Below are 8,104 nucleotides of genomic sequence, written 5' to 3'. Positions count from 1 at the left end.
CGCTCAGACGACTCTGCTCACTCACAAATCAAACACATTATTTTCATTGCACACCGCCATATTTATTGCCAATTAAAAGAGGCCCATCTGCAAAAGACAGAGATATGAAGAAAGCGCAGGAGAGAAAGACAGACAGAGAAGCAGATGAATATTAATGTCGCGTGTTACAGACCTCCAGGAACACAACCTGCATCCATCCATCATGGCCAAAACAATATGCTTCTTCCAGACAAACTCGCCCTGAACTGCAAAACTGGCAAACGGGATACATTTAATATCAAGGAGAAAGCCTGTTATATATGGACAGTCATACAGATATTTTTCAACATGTTTCTTTCTGATTTGCACGCACCATAACTAATTTAGTATTGTTTTAACCACAGCACATGCAAAAGCAGCATTTCTTTCTTCTAGCTTAATGCAGCCTGTAGTCTTTCTGTGGTAACACTTCATAATAACTGCACACTATGAATCATTTATTAAGCATTAGCAAATAATTAATGACTCATTTGTAAAGCACTGACTACAATAGATATTAGTAAGCAGTTTATAACTGCAGCTACAAATGCTGTAGTCTGGACTTAGAAGCACATCCATAATGTCCTTAATGATTGTGTTTTCATATTTTGTAATTGATTATTTTTCATTACTAAATAAAAACATGGCATTATTTACAAAGCAGTTATTTAAGAATATAGTGTGTTGTGTTTTTTTAAAGATTATTTAGAAAGAATACGCACATAATTATAAACCATTTAAATTAACATTTATATATCTTATTATTCAGGCATATAGGAATAGTTACTCTGGATGTTGATAAATGCTTTATTAACACAACTTCTCTTTTCTGACCTAATCTAAAATAAATGCTTTATTAAGTCAATACAGCATGTAGCTGTAGTTATAAACTGCTTAGTACTGTCTAATAATGTAGAGTTAATGCTTTACAAATGATCTCATTCATTCATTTTCTTTTCGGCTTAGTCCCTTTATTAATCTGGGGTCGCAACTGCGGAATGAACCACCGACTTATCCAGCACATGTTTCATGCAGCGGATGTCCTTCCAGCTGCAACCCATCTCTGGGAAACATCCATACACACTCATTCACACTCATACACTACGGACAATTTAGTCTACTCAATTCACATGTACCGCATGTCTTTGGAATGTGGGGGAAACCGGAGCACCCGGAGGAAATCCACATGTATGCAGGGAGAACATGCAAACTCCACACAGAAACGCCAACTGACCCAGCCGAGGCTCGAACCAGCGATCTTCTTGCTGAGGCGACAACGCTACCTACTGCGCCACTGAGTCGCCTCTTTACAAATTATCTAATAAACTGTTTGCTAATGCTTCATAAATGATTTATAGTGTACAGATATTATAGTGTTATCTTCATTTTAACAGTTGGATATATCTGTCTGTTTCAATTGACGAGTGGATAAAGCTGAGCTCATGACTATATCTGAATTTCTTAAGATTGTGTTTCAAGTATAAGTTCATTTATTTATAGAGCACATTTAAAAACAGTCAGACAGTGCTGTACATAAGACAAAGTAAAATAAAAAGACAATATAAAAACAAAAATAGGAGAAATGACTGAAACATTTTTAAAGAAAGAACTATTACAATCATGTTAAAAAGGCAAGCTAAATAGTTACGTATTTAGGAGTGATTTAAAAATAGGTTGAGATGGAGCCATTCCAATCTCAAGGGGCAAAGTGTTCCATAACCTGCCACAGGGAAAGCTCTGTCTCCTCGGTTTCAGTCTGGACTAAGAAACTAAGAGAAGATTTTGATCCCTACTTTGATCTTATGGGAGTGTAAACGTGCAACGACTCTGAGAGATAGGTTGGGGCTAGATTATGAAGGAATTCATATACCAGTAAAAGCACTTTAAAATCAATTCTGAATTGGATGGGCAGCCAATGGAGGCCTCTTAGAAGACGGGTAATGTGGTCATATTTCCTGCTATTACTAATAAATTTAGCAGCAGCATTTTGGACCAACTAAAGGCGAGAAATTTGAGATTTTGAAATGCCACAGTAAAGTGCATTGCAGTAGTCTAACCGTGACGTAATAAAAGCATCGACAGCCATCTGTAGTGTGATGGGATTTAAGAAATGTTTGACTTTGGACAGCAAGCGGAGTTGATAAAAACTGGAGCCAATAACCGAACTGATATGTTTGTCTAGTTTTAATGACTCATCAAGGATGACGCCCAGATTTCGCACACAGGGGGATCTGAAGGCAGATAAGCAGCCCAGATCAAGGCATGTGGTCTGAATGTTATCAGTAGGGCTGAAGACAATCACCTCTGTTTTATCATCATTTAATGTTAAAAAAATTGTGGGATAGCCAGATTTTAATCTCATCTAAGCACCTTAGTATGATACTAAGAGCGAGAGGGTCATTACTCATAATAGGTACTAAATCTGGGTGTCATCAGCATAGAAATGGAAAGACACCCCATGACTTCTTAGAATGGCCCCTAGCGGAAACATATATAATGAAAACAGTGAGGAAGCTAAGTGAGGGAGCTAAGACTGAGCCTTAAGGGGGGCCACAAGTGAGATCAGCAAATGAGGATGAGAAGTTACCTAATTTAACTGAAAATTCAGATTAAAAAAAGGCTTAACCCTCTTTAGGACTGTGCCTTTCAAATGAACAGTAAACATTGGCATCTGTTTAAATTTAAAACTCCAAAAAAAAAGTGTCTTCTTGACATTGTCAACACAAACCGAACTCTTCCAGGCCTCAGCTAAAAATACAATGTTTGGGTCGAAGTAGGGTTGACACAATACTGGAATTCGGTACCAATCGATACTGATATTTTAAAAACGTTGGACACTGGAGCATTTTGAAGCCACAATTCTTCAGCAGATTGCTCGTATGTCAGCTTATAGAGAAACCACAGCTGATCGATGAGACTTTGAAACACTTCAGTGCCTCTGTATCTGTGGTTACACACAGTAAACAGCAGTTAGTTTGGTGAACTGATGACCTTCACAGTCAATCACAGTCAGTTCTGTTGAGCATGTGAATACAATGGCAAATCAGCTATGTTTACGAACTTGCTCAACAGCGCTCAAATGTTAGCGGGAAATGGACATTTTTAAAAGTTCAGTATGGATTGGTACCGAATTCCAGTATCGTGACAACACTAGATCAAAGCAGGCAATATTTGTAAGCAGCCAATTAAAACTACACAAATTTGAATTATGCAGATTTGCTGCAGATGTACTAAAGTAAAACTAAAATTGCTGATAACATGTTTACGGTGGTTCAGAATCTGTTCTTTCTTTATTGTGAACTTTTATCCTTTGAGTAACTTTACTTGAAGGGGTGTTAATGAACAACAGAAAGTCAAATGGAAAACAAGTTCAAATAGACTTAAATAATTCAAACTAAATGGCCTCCTGACAATCATGTTTATGACAGATTTATGACAAACTACGTTGTCTTGGTAATGTCGTTATGACAAAGACAAGTTATGATGTATTTAGTAATGTTAAGTTGTCAAAGCCATTTCAAACAAAGTTATCCTTGCATATAAAATGACATGACCGAGTGAATGACACTTATTGACAGTTGTCATAATAAAATTAATCATGTAGAATCTCCTCTATATTCTTGACTTAAAAATCAGGAAAAAGCATTCATATAATTTTACTTTTTTGTTTTTTTTACTGTAATTTTTCATCGAATAAACACAATCACACTGGCCCCAAACTGTTATAGTACAGATTATCATACCGTAGCACTAAGAAGTCAATGATACCTGGAAAAAGTTGTCCATTAGCGTTCCCAATCATCTCAACAGCAGCTGGTCAGTCAGTGGTGAAGATCAACCATAGTGTGCTAACCATGCACACCTGTTTGGAAGTTCTGGTATATGTACTGCCCAAAACAACAATTAAGAAAATGAACAATTGTAACGTCATGATACATTTCTAAAATCATGACGTCAAGAATTGTATCTTAATTTAGTACATTGCAGCCAAAATATTTCACTAAAAATGCATAATGATTAGTTACATTTACATTTGACATTTTTGATTTAACAGCTGCTTCCATCCAAAGCCTTGAACATCTCATTTGATCAGTTCTTGCTTACCAAATTCTTTGATAATACAAGTCCCATGCTTTACTGTTTGAGTTAAAGGCAGAGAAAAACAAACATACACAAAAATCTATATACACTTTTAAAATGCAGTAATACACGTCCAGTCAAACTACAGTACAGCTACAAAAACACTACCAAACCTTGCGCAGACTAGAATAACTTAAAAAACAATGACAAAGCAGATAAATATACCCAGTATTGAGATCGATACTCCTTGATTGAGGGTTTTCTTTTTGAAGCAACATAGCTGTTTACAGAAATACCGATGTTTTCTTCCACTGAATTCATATTTTTAACAGAAGAAAAGTCATTCAGTGAAATCTTCATAGGAAAATCTCACGTCGTTGACGTGAAGTCAGATGCTCTCCGCCATTTGTCATCGTTCAGAGCAGAGCAAGAGAAAATGTCACTTGTCTGATCCTGAGAGGGTCTTTGAGCCCTTTTTCTTTAACAGTCCAGTCGGTCAGGCAGAATCTGAGCTTTTCCTTAGTAAATGAAATGTAATATAAGAGCCCTGTACAAATTTTACAATTGGGTACACATTTTCATCCTCTTCTATTTTAAAGGTACAGCAAGTAATTTCATGTTTATGTTTGAGAAAGCATGCAAATACTATTACTTTTGTAGTATGCATGCAGTATGTATAGTTTGACTTTATGTATGTGTAAAATTGCCTACAGTGTAGTCTGGTGTCGTCTACGCCAGTGTTTCTTAACTACGTCCATGGAGAACCCCCAGCTTTGCACATTTTAATGTTATTTTTTATGTCCAATGCCATCTGTTACAAGTTAAAAACATTGTATTTCAATAGCAGACTGCCACTCACCAAGTTTAAGAGTTAAACTACTGCTCAAAGATTTTTTTTTTAATGTATTAAAATCGTCTGGACAAATGCACTCTCAGAGAGTGCAATAGTCTGATCAAAATTACAGAAAACAATTACTGAGATTTTATTACAATAAAATAAAATAAAAAAAATAATAAATAAAAAATAAAAATAATAAAAAAAAAAAAATCACCATTTTCTATTTAAATATGCCTTAAAATCTATTTTATTTCTGGAGTGTGAAAAGTAAATTTTTGTCCTGGTAATTCAAAGTAACACACTTTGTAACCTTAGTTTACATTTTTGCTAATTTTGCTCATTTAAGTGTTCTGAACTCAAACATGAGCACTAGTGTATATCATCAGAATTATGTAATTTAAAATCAATGCAGCACACAGATGTGGCCACTGATAATGTTTGAGTGAATGAGCGTGACTACACACAATGCTGCAGTGTTGCGCGAAACAGCACAAAATGGTTTAACACAAGAAAGACATGACCAGCAGAGGGCAGTTATGTAACGTATATTAAGTCGTGACGTATCAGTGATGTGTGGAATACTGTTTCCGAGTCCAAGCCGCTACTCATCTGAATTGAGAAAACATTCATTTATGACCCCTTTTTAGTCCCATCACACATTAAAGTGTTTTTTTAATGTAAAATCATAGTGTACACATCAGTCTCTGGGCTTGCTGCATCACAAATACCAAAATTGTATAGTTTGATAGAACACTTGGACCCGGAAGCAGCTTTGTATGACGTCACACTTAACAAGCTGATAGCAATGCACACACGGAGAAGCGCAAAGGAAATCAAATTGCCTTATCATTATTAGCCTCTTTCACAAAACGATACCAGTAAATATTCGGAAAATTACATGAACTAAATTCAAAAACGCTCTGGCAAAGACGTTCTGGAAAAAAACATTCACACATTCATTCAAAAAAGAAACGATCCCTAAACGGCTGCACTCATATTTGTAAACACAGAAGGGGTCAGGCTTTTAAACAAACAACGGCTTATTATAAGCATTTTAGCAATATTTTTTTCCACGGTTGGCATTAAGAAGGAACATAGAAATGTTATCTGACTAACATATAGCAGCTAAATGTGTCTGGGTAAATACTCAAAGGCTTTTATTTTTATAAACCGCGCAGATGTGAATGTGTCTGAATGTTCTGATTGGCTGGAGTACACGCCTCACGTCAGTGCATTCTAAGCGTGAACGAGCTCTTTCCGGCAATCTTCCTTATGCGTTCATATAGAGCAGCATTCCTGCAAATTACTGATAATGTTACAACTTCTCTTTTCCGGAAAATTGGCAGAAATAATTTACCGGTATTTTCAAAAACATGATTCCTTTCTGGACAATTGCCAGTAATTTTCCAGAAAGGTCTGTACGTGTAAAAGGGGCTAACGTCTCATCATTATCAGTTTTTTTATGATGGTTTGCTGCAAGGGGTTTGAATGTTATTTCATTGGAAGCATAAACATAAATAACTTGATAAAAATGTAATAAAACATATTTTACCGCGATCAAATTAACTCCTGCAACTTCATTTTTCATAATTTCATTTCAGTTCAGTTTTTTGCTTTTTCAAAACATCAGTGTTCTCCTACAAATTACTGTTATGTTTTTAAAAACAGTTTTAAACATTAACTTCCCAGTTTCAGTGTATTTCATGTGTTTAAATTTTTTTTTTTTTTTGCATGTGCGTGTGATATATACACACACATAGCAGCAACAAAAATAGGAAAATGTAATATTAACATGAGCTATATTTAAAAAAGTATTGCAGCAGATCATTATTTAACGCTAGAATTGCCATGGCGTCAATTTTACCCATTACTGTTATTCAAATGTACATAACAGACCATCAATAAAACATTCAAGCCTCCCAGTCATTGACTTTTACTAAAATTGCCTTATTTACAATTCCCAGATATTAAAAATTGTATAGATAAAAATAGATCAAAAAGTGGTACATTTATACTTATAAGCGCCAGCGTGGGTCAATTTTACCCACTGTAAAAAATGCTTGTATTTATGCACTGCTTATATTTGAAATTACTCACCAATGACTTTTAATTTAAATTTTATACACTGAATTAGTGGTTATAATAAATAAATAGTCATAAGGACTAAAAGAAGGCGATTTGTAGAGCTATTAAAAACACAAAATGCAATCAACGATGGAGAGTCTGGAGAAATAAGTTATACATCAGAGTATAATGGCTGAAATTTAGATATTTTAACCTACTCATAACTTGTTCCTAAAATAATCTTGTTATCCTGAAATAATCATTTCATGAGTCTAGACACTTTTTGTTAACAGTGGCTAAAAGCAGTGAAATAGTATGATTGTTTTTTAGCAGTCTTGCTACAAAACGTTTTTTAACGGTTTAGAAATGGATCTTCTAAAAGTGGTAAATGCTTCACTTCTCACAGGGATTTTTCCAAACTCACTTAAAACTGCAGTTGTTAAACCCCTCTTGAAGAAGAGCAACCTGGATAACACCCTATTGAGCAATTACAGGCCCATCTCAAATCTCCCTTTCATTGGCAAAATCATTGAAAAAGTTGTTTTTAACCAGGTTAACAAGTTCTTAAACTTCAAGGGGTGTTTAGACAATTTTCAGTCTGACCACATCACAGTACAGAGGGCACTCTTATAAAAATAATCAATGGTATACGCCTAAATACAGATTCAGGCAAACTAACAGTGCTGGTACTGCTTGATCTCAGTGCTGCATTTGACACTGTCGATCACAGCATACTTCTGGATAAGCTGAAAAACTGTGTTGGGCTGCCTGGCACAGTCCTCAAATGGTTCAGATTTTACCTTGAAGGGAGAAGTTGCTATGTCAGTATAGGTGACCATAGGTCGAGGTGGACACCCATGACATGTGGAGTCCCACAAGGCTAGATTCTGGCACCTCTCTTGTTCAACCTTTATATGCTCCCTCTGAGCCAAATAATGAGAAAGAGCCAAATCTCCTACCACAGCTATGCTGATGACACGCAGATCTACTTAGCCTTACTGCCTAATGACTACAGCCCTATTGACACCCTCTGCCAGTGCATTGATGAAATTAACAATTGGACGTGCCAACACTTTCTTCAGTTAAACAAAGAGAAAACTGTCA

Source organism: Danio aesculapii, chromosome 18 (genome assembly GCF_903798145.1).
Source record: "Danio aesculapii chromosome 18, fDanAes4.1, whole genome shotgun sequence".
NCBI lineage: Eukaryota > Metazoa > Chordata > Actinopteri > Cypriniformes > Danionidae > Danio > Danio aesculapii.
This window is presented reverse-complemented; position numbering follows the sequence as displayed.